Source organism: Fukomys damarensis, unplaced genomic scaffold (genome assembly GCF_012274545.1).
Source record: "Fukomys damarensis isolate Sample0158 unplaced genomic scaffold, DMR_v1.0_HiC HiC_scaffold_16, whole genome shotgun sequence".
Classification (NCBI taxonomy): domain Eukaryota; kingdom Metazoa; phylum Chordata; class Mammalia; order Rodentia; family Bathyergidae; genus Fukomys; species Fukomys damarensis.
In genome coordinates this window covers 45,363,438-45,380,677 of record NW_022900928.1, presented here as the reverse complement: position 1 = coordinate 45,380,677, position 17,240 = coordinate 45,363,438, and the positions used below count along the sequence as shown (strand labels likewise).

The 17,240-nt window shown below is 39.5% G+C and overlaps 1 protein-coding gene across 2 annotated transcripts in view; it reads right to left on the bottom strand.

Annotated features, from left to right (window-relative positions):
* The window catches only part of Amotl1 (angiomotin like 1), a 130,083-nt gene that overhangs the window by 87,688 nt on the left and 25,155 nt on the right, over positions 1-17,240 (bottom strand). The window lies entirely within an intron of this gene.

Here is a 17,240-nt window from a genome sequence, read left to right as displayed (position 1 = left end):
AGTATAACTCATCCCGGGTCCTTTCCTGGCTCTTTCTTTCCTGCCTGCCAATCAGCTTCCTGACTCCACCAAAAGCTCCCTGGCATGATGTTCTGCCTCATCGCAGGCCTAAAGCAATGAAGCCAGCCAATCTTCGACAGAAATCTCTAAAATGGTGAACTAAAATAACTGTTTCTTCCTTTAGCTTTCTCAAGTAATTTATCACAGCAACAAAAAGTTAAGGGCCTCCATTTTCTAAGCTATCCTATTAATTTGTCAGCTGCCCAATATATTTCCAATTAATTTATCTTTTGCTTAAGCTAGCTCAAGTCACTTCTGACAACCACAAATCTCTGATAGAGAAACTCAAACTATACATCAAAATAGAAGACAGATGAATAGGAAGTAGGGAGAAGTTGAAATTCTCAAATTACTCCCACACTCCATTGTTTCAAAACATTTTAATATGTATGCTAATTTGCTCAATTTGTACTACTAATTTCTCTTAGTTCATTGAAAAGAAAGTTTTGTGCTATTTTCTGTTTCTTCTTTGTAAGAGAGAACCTTTATTGTCTGTATCTTGTACTCTGAGTAACTTTGAAGGTAATGACAGTCTATTGTCATTCTTTTATTATGTGGTTATGAAATTGTTTTATTTCTCCATAAAGTAAAAAATCTGATAAGATTTTTGTTTTTAAAAATTAATTGTCCAGACCCTCATTAAATCACAGCTTTTTGTTTGTATCATAAGTATTACATTGACTTAGCACCAACTACCTTGAATTAAGAAGGAACTCATGTTTATTGGCCCAAGTATCCTTTGCATAAACCCTCCGGAAATACTTGCAGTTGCCTCAATGAGTCCTCCATCTGGAGAGACGTTCTGCCCTTACAAGCCTATCAGTCTTGCTTTGGCACATACTAAATGCTAAAATATATTTTCTGGCTATCAAAAAGTTGCTTTTTGTTTTTGTTTTGTTGTTGTTGTTTTGAGACAGGGTCTCACTATATAGTTGAGACCTGACCTGGAACTCACTATGTAGCCCAGGCTGGTCTTGAATTCACAGCGATCTTCCTGCCTCAGCCTCCCGAGTGCTGGGATTACAGGTGTGCGCCACCACGCACGGCTCAAAAAGTTTTTTGAAGCTCCATTCTAAGGCCCCTTCCTGCAGGAAGTCTCTACTCCTCCCTCAAATTCTTGTGAGCCACTCTGTGCTCCCCAGCATTCTGGGGTGACATATTAGTGACACAATTCATATTAAAGTGCTTCTATATTTATTTTTTCTCCCCCTATTAGGCTTGTGAATTTGTAACAGCAGGAATCATATCTTATTAGCCTCTGTATCTCCAATTACTAGAAAAATAAGACCATAGTAAGCATTCAGTGCATATTCATGGAATCAGTGAATCATCTACATATGCTTACAGTATTAAGATTGTCTAGTATATAATGATGGCTCAATAGATATTTCAACTTTATATATATACTCATTTTAAAATAACCAGTTATAAACATATTCTTAATTCTACAGACTTTAGCTCAAATGTAAGTTTGTCTGTTTTAAGATCCCTTTTAAATTACTTAGGAGACAAAGGTAAAACCTACTGGAGAAAAAAAGAAAAAGCCACCTAGTGCTAAAATAGATTAATTACAAGTGTGCTGTGCCGAGGTTCAGGAAGGGCTCTGTGTATGTGACAAGTAACACTGCAGGGGTTTGTAGCTTGAACACAAACCCATGTTTAGAGTGAAGCGATCTTTCCTCCTCCGAAGCCCCTGCACTCCAGGAGCGGGACTGGGAGCAGATTCAAAGGAAGTTATACTCACCATAAAAAAGAGGAACAGCCCCAGTCTTATCACAAACCACAGTGACTATACAGCGAGGGGACTCTTAATAAAAGGACTTTACAGACACAGAGAAAAGTAATTTTTAAAATTTAACATAAAATCCAAAGGCTACTTGAATATAGTAACTCAAATCGAACATACTACCATTATAATGCTTATTCGTTTTTGCTGTCTTTGGTATGAACTTATCTAAAACTAAAATACTAGAAGTACCTCCTCTCCAGAGAGTCCAGATAAAGTTTTAATAAATAAATTCTATATTTAATTAAATCACAGAACTCTAAATACTTCCTAATTCTGTCCTGTTTATTTAGATCTTTCTAAAAATACCTCAGAAACACAAAAGTATTCTTTTGAGTGGCCCTGGCACACCTTGGGTTTCCCCTCAGAGGAAAATTACTGCCATCTGAGCATCAATACTTAAATGTGTTTATACTCTGTATGCAGACAATAAGTACTTAGTAATTTTTAAAAGAACAAAAACAAGCAAAATGGAAAGCATTAAAATAAGACCCCAGACATAAAATGACAATACTTTGGCCAAATTATGCTCCTCAAAGCTCCTCTCTCACCCACCCTACTACAAGCACAAAGGAGCATTTCAAACACTTCCGGCTGGCCTGGGTTCCTCCAGCTTGGCTCTGTTGTTCCAACCTGATGATACTCGCATTTCTATCAAGCAGCAGCAGCAGTGGACCACAGGGACAGGGACCCTATCAGGAGGCAAGTACACAGTCACCCAGCTCATCAGCCACTATGGGCTTGTAATGAACTACATCAAAACTAACCAATATCCCCCAAGAAACTAGGTATTCTTTTAGGAATAAAAAAGCATAAATACAACTAGCAGGAGCTACCACTTACTCAGACCCTATCAGTGCAAGGATGTTATAAAAGCTGTATTATTTAACTGTCATCACCCAAATCCCATTTTACTGATAGAGATACGGAGGCTCACAAGGGTTAAGTAATTTCCAGAGTCACAAAACTAGCATAGCCACTTCCATGACAAAACTTTTTGCTACATCCTTCTGCCTTGCTAAGATCCCTCAATTGAAACTAATTCTGTGTCCCTTTCCTCCTAATATTCTTACTTTAAAATGAAGGAGGTTATAATGAAATTCTCATGCATATGGATAAAGATGTAAATTACTGGGAAAGTTTCTTTCCCTGCAATGATGGGGCAGAAAAAAATTCAGGATCATAGTGTTTGCGCTGTTGTTTCTTACCAAAACTCAGGAGAGTAACAACATATTCCCCACTGCTCACCAGAACACCAAGGCAGTTGAGGAAACCACAATTCCTCTTCCCTTCAACCCGGCCACATACAATTTTCATGAGTGTTTTCACTTTAATGAATCCCAAATAATAAGCTATGTCAGAACCAACTGTAGTAGAGCTTGTTAAAAATGTCACCAGTGGTGCACAACTATAATTCCACCTGCTCAGGAATCTGAGGCAAGAGGATCACAAGTTTGAGTCTAGGTTGGGCAACTGAGTGCCTTAGCAAGACCCAGCCTCAAAATAAAAAAATAAAAAGGGCTGGAGAGGTACTGGGTGCAATCCCCAGTACCACCCCCCTCCACACACACACACACACACACACACACACACACACACACACATTCCAGGGCCAGGGGGTGTAGCTCAAGGGTACAGCACTGTCTAGTGTGTGAGGCCCCAAATTCAAGCCCCAGCACCCCCAAATAACAAACAAACAGATGACACTTCCAAGTCCACATGTTGGACCTGCAACATTGGTCTTTCCCCAAGTATTGATCAGAAATGAATTTTTCTGCCCCTTTCCGCCTTTCAAGATGCTCTGAATGCAATTAAGTTTGGGAGGCTTGTACTTCTTTGGGACATAAACTCTCATACAACACATGCACAAGTGAAATTGTGAGAAACTGGACTTTTGTAAACTGATCACATTTTAAGTACAAAATGTGTTTTGAAAGCCAAATAATGATAAGTAGACTCAACTCTTTCTAAAACCAACCAACCTGCACTAACCCCTTAAGTAAGACTATGCATTTTTCATCGAATTTGTTACCTTTTAATAAATTTAGATTTGAAACCAATGGTTTCAGTGCGCTACATTTCATAACTGCTAGCTTGAATGACTGGTGAGGGGTACATGGTTGTTTTAATTACATCTAAAATACTGTTGTAAAGATACAGTGACAAGGCAATTATACTAAACAACACATCTAATTCAACAGCATGATGAGAGAAAGAGAAAGCCTGTGAAAATATCTGGCATGCTCTATACAAATGCTTAATGAATCTCTAAAATCCTCAGATGAAAATGAGGGGTAACCCTCAATAGTTGGTAAGAGGATTTAAGTGAGTTAATGTGAACCAATATGTATTAGTTGGTTGTAGTGGCCAGCTACAGCCAAATAGCCTATGTTATCTAATTACAGGGAAGGAAGACTTAAAAAGTGCATTACTGAGATGCTACAAACATTATTTCATACCCTTAAGAGCTAGGTTTCAGCACTTTGTCTTAACCAAAAATCAGAATGACGTGCCCTGGGTCACACAACTCATAGTCCTAAGGCTGAGGAGCATGCTGGATGTTGACTGCTTCTCCAAAGCATTCCACAGAATTTAAATGATAAAAACACTCAGACACTTGGGATACCACTGGGGTTCCTTTTAACTCTGATAAATTACAGAGAATCATGGGGCTTCAGTCAGGCAATAAAGATACACTTATATGACTTTGAGCACCTGCCCTGGGTGAGGCCAGGGTAGGCCCAAGGTCCAAATCTGACAATCCCCTGGGACAGACAGACATAAAAAGCAGACAAGGGCAAGACAGCACCAAAATGCAGTGACACAGGCAGGCTCAGGATAGTGCGGAGCAGCAAGCAGGGTCGTGAGTGCCCATGTCCACCACGGGGCACACACAGGTCCTAGAGCTGTGCTTAGGGCTACGCCTGCCTCTTTCTCCTCTTTGACCTTCTTGTTTTGGATCACTGATGCTCCTTTATTTTATTTGTTTATTTTATTTATTATTATTTTTTTTTGGTACCAGGGATTGAACTCGGGTCCTTGCTCTCGTGAGGCAGGTGGCAGAACCACTGAGCTAAATCTCCTGCACTGATGCTGCTGTAAAGGAATCTGTCACAAGCGTCAGAGTGTCTCCATAGTTCTAGAAGAATGCACCAGAATGCACATTCCAGGAGAAGATTCTACATGTACAAATCACATGTAGTTCACCAAACATCCTAAGAATCTCTAATTTTTCATCATCCATGGTGCTGAAGGGAGATTAGAAGGAATTATGCCACAAAATAAATTTTTCTGAAGGCAGATCAACTACAGGCCTTGGGAAGGGGTAAATGAAAGTAAACAAATGTTGAGAATTTTCTATGTTCTCCTTGAGTAATTCACCTAACCCTCATAACAAGTCTAAGAGGGTCATCATCATTTCTCAAGATTAGAAAACTAAGATACTGACAATAACATGACCAAAATTACACAATTAGTAAGGAGGGAAAAAATCATGATTCATACCCAGCCAATGTGGGTCCAGAGTCTATGGATTTTACCAGAGTACTAAAAGCACTCAAACTTTTTAGTTTCAGGGTTATCTTTCCACTCCTAAAAATAAGTGTGGATCCAATAACCTTTTTTTATATGGGCCAAATCTACCAATACTTACTTGTTTAGAAATGAAAAATGAAACATTATATGTTAATTTATATAAATAATAAGCCATAACTATAAATTATGCAAAATGTATTTGTGAATAACTCATTTCTGAGAAAAAGCAATGTGAAAAATAGTACTGCTTTATCGTTTTGCAAATTAAAAGTCTGGCTTAATAGAAGACAGCTGGATTCTCATATCTGTTTCTGCTTGCAATCTGTTGCTGTATGATTTTTGGTTAAAGTAGATGAAGGAAATCTGGCCTCATACAAAATATGTAGTTGCTAAAATTAGTAGCTTTTTGGATAACTGCTACTGTTCTTTGAAACTATACAAAAGTGGTGATGTGGTTTGCAAGTGTCTGTAAGGTTTATGTGTTAAAGGCTTGGCTGCTAGTCTGTGGCACTACCAGGAGGTACTGGAACCTTCATGAGGTGGGGTCTAGTGGGAGGAAGTTGGACGTGGGGACATGTCCTTAGAGGGATTATTGGGACTCCAACTCCTCTAGTTTTTCCTTTTGCTTCATGGCTGCCATGAGGTGAACAGCTGTGCTCTACCACTTCCTCCCACCGTGATGTACTGCCTTGTCACAGGCCCAAAGCAACAAGGCCAACTAACTGTGGACTGAAACTATAAACCAAAATAAATATTTTCTTAAGTTAACTTATCTTGGGTAATTGTTACAACAACAGCAAATAGGTTAACATAAGTGAGAAGTAACTGCAATGTGAAATATAAAACCCTATCAGTAGCCTTTTCCAGAACATGGCTCTATATCCTATCTATATCTGTCTATTACATTAAAATGACTGACCCGTCTTTCACTTTGAAGGGAGCTTTTTTCCTTTATAAATGAAAGACTGTAGCATTACACACTGGTCATTTGGAAAATGACTAAGTAATGCAGATCATCCATACATTGAAACATTTCAAGTATATAATGAAATTATACTTGTCAATATACTGTGGATTTTGATAATCAGAAAAGTATTTTTACATACTAAGAAGCATCAAGTTTATGGCAGCAGATTTGAGTTTTCCAAAATCGCAAAATTCAACTTTCAATAGAAAGTTTGAGTTTTATCACTGGAAGCAAATAGCTAAAATGACAATACTAAAGTTAGTCAAGTTGTCCTTGAAATTAAATATGATTTTCCATGAAAAAACCAACTGATTGATATCTATCTCCACCTCCATCATACCAGTGCTTCTCTGTCTGCAGCAGAAGCACTTGTGTTTCTCACTTCATCACACAAGATATTAAGAGTATTCAAGTCTGAGATATAACACAATCATTTGTACTGTTTCAACTATAACAGTTTTAAGGATTGTTTTTTTAATTGTTGCGTGTCTGGGGAACTTTTCACAATCTGGTGCTACCATCTAGATTCATACTAAGGGACCAGCCACATTACCCACAATTACTTTTGCGCCATCAGCGCTAATGTCAACACAGTGAAAGAAGGGCATGGATGTGTTAGTATTATTATGATAGCAGTTTTCAGGCCTCAGACATGCTATCAAGGTTCCACAGACCATTCTTCGAGAAACACTGTTTTACATTTCACAGCTTCTTCCATGGAGAAAGTCCAGAAGACAAATAATTTAAGGAGAATTTAAGGAGGAAAATGCTGAAAACCAAAATTGAGGGTAAGTCATCTCCCTATCCTGGCAAAGGAAGATGCCTTGAGTTCCTGGAAATCAGTGAAACCTAAAGACAGCAGCCCTTTCATGCTGAGCTCTCTTTGTATGATGAATAGACCCCTGTTGATTAAAGAAAATGCATCTGAAGACAGAAAGCTGCCCACCCAGAAAACACCTGCACATGAAGGCACTTTCTTGACCTGGAGGAATTTTTATGAAAGGCAGTACAAATCAACAATAAGCATTTCACCAGAGGAGAAAAAGGCTCCATGATATGGCATTTAGGGTGGGGACAAAGAAAATGTAATACCTTGTCCAGCAGGAAGCCTAGCTATCTTTGGACAAAAGGAAGTATATTAAAACATGATGACAGAAAAGAAAAGAAAAAGTGATGTCATCAAGCCAAAAGACCAAAGAATTAGAAAGATTTAAAGAATAACAAAGATAACAGAGAAAATATCCACTGCATAGGAAGAAAGGATGAGTCATGTCTTTGTTTTGGCAAATCTGTTTCTTAAACAATGCAAGAATTCGGGCTTTACCATTGATTAGTTATGTGAACTGGAGCAAATGATTTAATTTCTTGGACCCCATTGCCTTAGCAGTAAATACAAACAACACCTAAGGCATGAGCCTCTCATAGTGATTCAATGAGATAGTGGAAAGGGCTATGAGCAGTGTCCCAGCACACAGTAAATGCTCCCAAATTTTAGATTCATTCTAATAAAACAGGAAATGGAACAGGGATTACCATTATAAAATTTGTGTTTCAAGAGATGATAAATCAGTGTTGTTGTTTTTTTTTAAACAAAAGCAGCAAGATGCTCACACACATCACAGATGAAGGCGTTTAGAGTTTTGTTCAGATCCAACTATCCAGCTAATCAACAGACCACTACATTTTCAATTCTCTAAGGATTTAGAATGAGGGAAGACCTAAAACACACAATTTCCCTGAAGATAAATTTAATACTGTGGTTCCTATTACTAAAGACCAAAATAAGACTACATGGTATTATTCAAAGCTCCCAAATTATGAAGCCACCTTATCATGCAAGTCAAGGGCCAGGTGGGCATAAAGAATGTATCAGAAACCAGACTCTCACCTGAACATCCCTTAGCTGCCCAGGTGGCTGCATTTGTAGAGAATGACCACACGACAGTCATGGTAGGGGGGCAGTCATGGTGGGGACAGAGGAGATTTGCCTCCTGTTCTGTGTTAGTTTTCTCACATTGCTGAGATACAATACCCAACACTTAAAGGTAAAAGAGGAGAAGTTTATTTGGCTCAGTTTGTCGAGGTTTCAGTCCATAATAGGCTGGTCCAAGGTAAGGTGGTGTGGCAGAGAAGAAACAGTTTATGGCAGCTGGAAGGTACCAAAGCAACAAGGGAACCTTACCAGCATCTTCCTGTCCCTTTTATCTTTTTCTTAATTAATTTTATCAGTACATTTTAGGTATACAATGTAGTGGCATTCATCATTAGATTTGTACCTTTACATAATATATCTTGATTCTTATTTTTCCCCCTTCCCCTGCCCTCCCTTCAACCCCTCCACCCATCCCTATTTACAAAGACTTTGTTTCCATTTTTTCATTTTCTCATATTAGTTCCATTCCCCTCTTTCCTTTCCCCTACCCTGCCCACTTCCCCTTCCCCTTTGCACCTTTTCTTCTTATTTCACATTCAGACTACTTAGAGTAGGTAGCACTCAACTCACACCCTTAATCACAGTGCCTTTGGCCCTAGCCCCACCTTGAATCAATCACACAATAGATTCAACCTCTGCTGGAAAAGCTTGAGGCTTTGGGGGGACATCTAAACACAAACCATAACATGCCCTGAGCATTACACAGAAAAACACTTCTCTCCTGGCATCTTCATACCACAACTTTTCTCTCATTTCAACTGTGGCATAATAGGATGAAAGTCAAGGTGCCAACTTCCAGTCTTTTCTCTGCATGAATACACTGATCTTCCCCTTTCAATGATGAGATGGAGGAATAAACAAACTCCTTACGATCAAAAATGAAGAAAAGACTATTCTTTCAGGATCACAGCATTAGTTGCAGTTGAAGGCCTACTTTGACCTCCAAACAGAGTCTTTCAATGGCCTAGTCAAAAAAAGATGATCAAAAAACCAAAAGCAGGCTTGTGACAGTTGACTAGAAAACCCACTACAACATTTCTCTTAAAACTTGTATGACAGATAACTGAATAACCCTTCCAGGTTAAGGATTTGAAAATTGACTTAGAACAATTCTCTGAAAAAAATCAGAATCACATTAATTGGAGTTTTAAATGACAATCTGAACCATCAAGAGAAAGTTACATCAGGCAATGGGGAGAAAACCAATCTTGCAGAGAATGGACACCAAAGATATTTATCTTCAGCTACATAGAAAATTCACATTTCCAGAAGAATGAAGAATCCAGGTAGTCCAGAAAGCTGAGGATTTAATTTCTGCTAAATTTCTAATTTTTTTTTTTTTTTTTTTTAACTGAGAATGGTGGTGCACACCTAGAATCCCAGTACTCAGGAGGCTGTTTCTGTCCTGTGTGCTGGAATCTGCAACCTTTTACCACCATTAAGATTCAGACCAGCCTAAATCTGTGAGGAGCACATGGAAAGACAACTTGTAGACACTGTGCTGTAGACCTAGCCTTTAAGTCATCCCAGTCCAGGTGCCAGAATATGTGAATCTAATCTCAAATGACCCAGGCATTCCCTACACCAACTTTTGTTCCCCTAAGGTCCCAGGGTTGGTGGGACAGGGACAGGCCATCTCTGCTGTGACCTAGTGGACATATCCAGGTCCACAGAATACCTAAGCATAATAAAATGTTGCAATAGTTAACTATAGCAACCATAATAGCTAACACATTACTCTTCCAAAGTTTCAAGGTTTCCAATTTGTTCTTAGTGCCTAGTATGTAATCCTTATAACTATATTTGGAGGTCAACGTTATTATGATCCCTATTTAATGTATGAGGAAACTCCACTTCACAGAAAGGTTAAGCAATTTACCCACGATTATAAAGCCAGTGAGTGACACAGACATGATGTGAATACAGGTTTCCAGTTCTAGCATTTAATTATTAACTTCACAAATAATTAATGAAATCTGAAAAATATATACAAAGAACACAGTATAATTAGTCTATTAGGCTCACCTCGACCATTAACAGGACCACACTAAATAGTGCTTTAGATTTCTAGAATGAGCTACACACACTTCTGTGAATTTCTTGGTTGCTCTGTGCCTTCCATATCCTCTGTCTGTATATTTTGTCACCCTTTCCAGCAGAGGACTCTTTCATGTCTCTAAAAATCATGGTATCTGTAGTAATTTAAGTCCATTTCCTCTTACTAGGTTCAAAGCAAGATAAAATATTTGAAAGGCAGTTACAAATCATTTCTTGGCCTTCTCGTCTCAGAGAAGACTAAACCCTTATTCATTTGAATTCCATTTTCTAGCATCTTACTGTATTATATTCCTTTTGGAATGTAAATTCCACAAGAATAAAGGACATACACTCCACACCTATTCTCATATCTGGCAAACGACAGACCTCAAATAACAGAGGTACCAACTATATCCTTCTATCATATCCTCACCAAATTCTACACCTCAGTGTTGACTTGCACAGATATTACTGATCAGTCAGTGCTTCTATATCCATCTAATCTATATTCTATACAAAGATAAGAAATGTGCTCTCTAATATTCAGCATATACCTCCCTCTATAAGAGAAATTGAATATGCCAAGTAAAATCAATTAGCATATTGATTGCTGCCTTTAAAAACTACTAAATTTAATAAGTTTATTATAGGCAAATTTAATTACACATAACCTATTTTCTATTCTTAAACTAATAAAATGATATTAGCCACTTTCATCTTATACCAATATAAATACAAACATAAGTATTTGTATTTATTCCAATTTTTTGCTCCAATCTACTGGAATTTATTTTGGAGAAAGCTGAAGAAACTTCAGAATTCAGGAACATATTATGTCTCAAATTGGAGCTAAGAAAATGCACATCTCAGAGTATACCTTTTATATACTATATTAATAATTTGTTTATGTATACCTCACAAGAGCAAATCTAGATGCCAACAAATGTGAATTTATTCACCACTGTTCAAGCTCCCTACCACTTATTTTTTATCTTACCGGGCCAGTCAATTCCATAGAAAGATAAATCCAATCAGATTATGTGTTTTAAGAAACCTGACACCCTCATTATTCTCAAGATCTTTGAAATTGTTTTGTGATGCTTTTTATATTACATTTCAGGTATCTTAATTTAGGCTTGTGTTTTCAGTAGGCAATTTCCTTGACTCTTCTAGATAAAGGCCCATTAGCCATTTTTCTTTTCAGAGAATAGGCTAGTTTTATATGTTCTGCAATGAAGTGAATGCTGACTGCTATGAGGTATATCCCGCCTTCTCCTCCCATGATTCTGAAAAAGTACATTTCTACTCTCTTTGTCTGCCCTTAAATCTTTCAACCTTTCCCCACATTACCAAGTGAGCAATCGATCTAATTGCAGTGATACTTAAGGACTAGTCCCTAGGTAAACAGGATCTTACCAGGGAATTTCACACTCTCTTCTTTCCCAATGCCTCCCAGATAGACGGGATTCTCAGAGTCCTTCAGGGTCCAGCCCATGTTAGGAAGGAAGAGACCTCTTTCACACCTGCTTCCAGGGTCACATTCCTAGGTCACAGCACCCAGAGCCACCCTTACAGATGAGAGGCAGCAGCTGAATATGAGATATCTCCTTCCTCCCTGGCACTTGGCCACAGAAGATGTACACAGCCCCAGTTCCCTTAGGGGAAGGAGAGTGAGACCAGAAGACAATACAACCTATCATCTTTGGCTTGCTTGGCCAGTCTGAGAAGGATGGAGTAAAGGTGGGAGGCAGCAGAGAGAGGAAGGAAGGACAGAATAGACCATTAGAGATGTGGGAGTAAAGAAGTAGGAAGGCCTGTCATGTGAGTGGTTATCACATAGAGAAGTTCAGGAGTCAGATAATGAGCACTTAAACCAGTTCAATTACAGAAGCATGCAAAAGAAGAGAAGGTATGCAGAAGTATTTCAGAAGTCAGCCATAAGGATTGAGACTGGATGGATGTAGGGAGGAAAAAGAGTGTCTTTACAGTTTGCAGAACAACTTTCAGAAGACAACAGGATAGTGCAGAGTAGAATACTATTAGAACATGCCCGGGCCAGGGCATGATCTAGCTCAGTGGTTCCGCCACCTGCCTTGCAAGTGCAAGGTCCGGAGTTCAATTCCCGGTGTCCTGCTCCCCCAAAAAAGCCCAAACACTGGAGAGATGAACAGGAACCAGTTCCCCAAGTCCCCATCTGTCAATGACCAAGGCTGGTTCAACAGTGGAACAGACTCAAAGCAGAAGCATCCAGGCTACCCTTTGATGATCTTCTCCAGGAAAAAGACAAGTCAGTGTCATTCCACCCCAGTATTTCTATTTGCTTCTCTCAAGAGCCATTAGATCTCATGGATAAACATCCCTAGAAACAGAAACCATCTTTTGATAATGGCCTGGCAAGCTCTGCCCCAGCATAATCCAGATGCCATGCTGACCACCCCCACTTCCAATGAAATGAACCAAATGAAACATAAGTGGTAGAATGAGGTTCAGGGTAATACAGCATTCACTCCATGGTATTTTCTCCCCATCAGGTCACACCAGACTTCAAAAGGACAAGTGGCATCCTTGTCCCATCATTTAATCCAAGGAGTATTGCCATCAGAAAACAAGAGGCAATTTCCCTGGCCAAAGAAATGGGGGAAATGATTATTGCTTGAATTGTGGTATGTCTGAAGTTTTAGTTTTGCATTAATTTCAATAGCTACAGGTGAGTAGTGGTTAGTATGAAATGTGCAAGTCTAGAACTTTAAAAAGTAGTTATGAACAAAGCAGATCTGTCCTAAACTGCTTGAGGGCAAAACTGTATAGGATTATATTTCTCTACTGCAAGAAAATGAGTCTCTCAACATTCTCTACCGATTTTCCAGCCCTGAGCTCTTTTTGGGTCATTACATATCCCCAGTGTGCTTCCAAAACATCCAATTTGGAAGGTCCTTAAACACCTAGTCTAACTGTCCATCCACTTCAGGAACTTTCTCTGTCATGTCCCTGCTGATTTCTATGCAAGCATTACCATGTGTCCCCCTTAGTATCAGCAGTCAGTCTACTCCAAGTTCAAAGACACTCCTTCAAAGGAACATTAAGGATGCACCAAGTAACAAAAACTATTTTGCACTATGCTTTAATTCTTATACAGGCCACTCATACCCATGGTCTCATTTAAGTATCGAAATAACCTTAAGCACCTGAATGAGAATCGAGGCTGTAAAACCCTATAAAAGAAGGCGTTGTAACCCAGTGTGTGGTTGATCCTGGCATTGCTTTTAGATGCAATGGACCCTCATTGATGGAATAGACTTTTTGTTATTTTGCCCCCCTACAAAAAAGAAATAACCTTAAGTATTTAGGACATAGATTTATTTTATAAAGATTAAGTGGCTTACCCAAGGCAATATGGCTTTTCTGTGGTATCCAGACCCAATCTTAGAATGTATTCCAAGTAGTGAGAGATAACAGAGTGAGAAAGAAGTGGCTACAAAAGAGTGAGTCACAGAAGAACAAAGATTAGAAGTAAGAATAGAGTGACATACAGCAACTAATCATCTTAGAAACCAGTCTGTATCAAATTCAATCACTTACAAATGAACAGCCTTGGTCTTACAGGGTAAGGCACCTCAGTCAAAGCCACTGTATGGTTTCATTTATATAGAGCTGTCAAGGTGATGAAATTACAAATGTAGTGAACAGATAAGCATTCCTAGTATTCAAGGACAGGGGCTGAGGAAAAGGTGGGTATGGCTATAAATGGGCAGCACCTGGGAAATCCTTGAAATGATAGAATACTTCTGTATTTTCATTGTAGCAGTGGTAACATGAAAAATCTTTACCTGTGAAAAACTGCATTAAAGTATACACACATAAACAGAAATGTGTGTATGTAAATATGGTGAAACCTGAATATACTCTGAGGTTTCTGTCTTGTCCATGTCCTGGGTCTGCTATTATAATGTGGTTAAATAAGATGTTACCAGTGGGGAGAAATGGATGAAGGGTACACAGGACCTCTCTACTATTTTTGCAACTTTCTATGAATGCAGATCATTTCAAAATGAAAAGTTAAAAAAAATAAGTAAACTGTAGACATTTTACTCAAAATGACAAACAAACAAAAAAAGTATATAGCCGTAATATGGATGAGTGAGGTCCCAAACACAGATTTAAACACAGTATAAGACAATGACTAGTTATAAAAAGTTATCTCCAATTCCTTAAAAGGGATATATTTCCTAACACTCAACTCTGCCATTCCACCTAAAAAATGTAGAAAAAGTGCCTTATGTGTGAGTCCCTTTGAGAGTCCAGGAGTTCTGGCCTGAGGGGCTGGAGCCTAAGATTTCACCAGGGCTTGTCCCAAAGGTGTAGTCAGGGGCTTCACAGGTAACAGGAGAGGTGACAGGAGCCTGGTGCCAACACAAAAGTCAGGGAGCAGAAGTGACCTACTTACAACAAAGTAGTGTACTGACCTACCACGATGGCCAGGATTTACACTTTGCCTCTCCTCCAAGACAAAACAAAGTCAAACCAACAAAATAAAAAAAAAAAATCACTAGGCAAACAAACAGAAAAACCTCAATAACCTCAGACAACAATTTCCAACAAACCTTGCAATCAAATATGTCTTCTTGCTTGACCTCCATGCCACTGTTTGCTTTTCAAGGATTCTATTACCTACTGAGTTCTTGGACAAAAGAACCTCCAAAACTAGTACACACACACACACACACACACACGCACACACAAGGAAAGAAAGAAAAAAAAACAAGGAGAAATATTATTCAAAAACTGTAAAAGTACCTGACCTGAGCCTCCATATGTGTTGAAAGCACAGGTAGCCACACCAGATAAGGAAAAAAAGTGTCAATGTGAGTGAATTTTGCATCAGAAATACAGGTTTCACAAAGTTTAACCTATTAGCCTGGAAAATCAGATTTTTCAGTAGTACTTCCCTTGTTTCACATCACTATTTTTTAAGTCTTATGTTATACAGTATAATGCTTTATCATTTTCAAAGCATTTTCACAAGTGACTATGAAGAAATATAGTGCAGTACCTAAAAGGCTGTACTCTGCAAAAAAGCTCTCACTCAGACCTCCATCTAATTTCAGTTAGTTTGGCTGTTGTTCCCCCAGGCCCTGGGTCCATAAGGCTTCACAGGGATAAACATCAAAAAGAACAGATTTCTACCCACAGAAGTGCCAGACTAACTGGCCAGGGGCAGGCACTCTCAAGTCTAATCAGAACAGTGCCTTCCCATAAAACTGTTCACATTTCTGCATTTGTGTGCTTTTCTTAATGACAGCACTTTAAAATCTCATTTAAACCAAAAGTCATCCATTATCTTCCACGAAAAGATATATTTTAAATGCTTTGATCTCCAAGTAGCCTTCAGTACATTAGCATTCTTCACCCTCCACCATCTTCACAGAACCTAAAAGGCCCAGACTTCTGCACATTTTAAAAAGAAGGGGAAGAAAGAGGGGAATTTACATAGGCAGGACCTTCCCTCCCTCCTGTCTGCCTGTAGGTTTACAAGGCTTTCCTTATTTGTCTGGAAAAATATATCACCCAATAGCAAAAGTATGCCCATCCAACATCTAAACCTTCACCCCTCCTCAGCTCACCAGGCATCCACACAAGGAGGAGAGGAGGCTCTGGAGCCCTTCTACTCTATGGCCCATTCCTTTTATTCTGATCAAATCAGTGCTTTCTTGCCGGGGCGTGGTGGTGCACACTTGTAATCCCAGCACACGGGAGGCTGAGGCAGGAGGATTGCTGTGAGTTCAAGGCCAGCCTGGGCTACATAGTGAGTTCCAGGTCAGTCTCAACTACATAATGAGACTCTGTCTCAAACAAACAAACAAACAAAAAATCAGTTCTTTCTGGCCCTTTACTTCCCTTCAAAACTGTTCATATAGTTCCCATTGTTCTCATAAGCAGTGTTCATAGTAGATACCCTGTAAAGCTCTAGAAATCTAAGAAATAAATTTTACTTTCCACCAAATTCTTTAAGAACTTGCAATCCAAAGAGATACCTAAACTGAATCTGAGTTGACAAATGCAGCTGCCTGGGTCCAGGAGCAGTGGGCAGCCAGGAGAAATATTAGCCAGTTTGGCAGGGACACACAGCTCCGTTTTGGAAGTAAGGAATCAAGACTGTTCAGTATGTCAAGCCCTGGCTTTTTGCTCCCCCAAAAGGAAGGAAATTCTTTACCATTGTAGCTATTAACTACCGCGGTTTTATTTGCTTATCGTGAGCAAGTTAACGTATTGGGTAGTCAAAAGCATCTTCAAGGTATCACAAATGGCTCTCATGATATTCTGTCCTCACCAAAGACAAGGTCTTTTATAAGCAATCAAACACTCAATTTTCATAAATGCTCCAGAGGGCCAACAGTGTAGACACAGGATAAGGGGGGTGAGGACCAAGGGGATAAAAGATTCGGTCGAAACAGAAAAGCTTCAGGCCGCAGAATCAGGCTCCCACTTCTGCCTAACGAAGCTCCAGTTTGCATGATTCACACACTAGCTGGGCTGAAAAGCTTTTGCCATTTGGAGACAGCAAACCCAAACTGAAATCAAAAAGGCAAAAAACTTCGAACAAAAATGAAAAGGATACGTCCTCCCAGTCATCAAGAACGTGAAGAGGAAGGCTAGGCAAGGCGAACCAAGCAAGGGTGCTGCGGGCGAGACCCAGGACCCCCGCTGGGGTCCTGAGGGGAAACTTGGAAAGGGCAGCGAGAGCTCAGTCCAGGCGTAGGAGGCCCTCGACATGCGCGCCAGGGCTTGGCCGTCCGCTGCCGGGTCGTCCAGGTTTGGCCCCGGCCCCAGCGTAGGACCCGGCTTCGATCGGCTGTCACGGGCCGACTTGCCAGTCTCCCTCCTGCCACAAATGTCACATTCCAAGAAAAACCAGTAACCAGTTC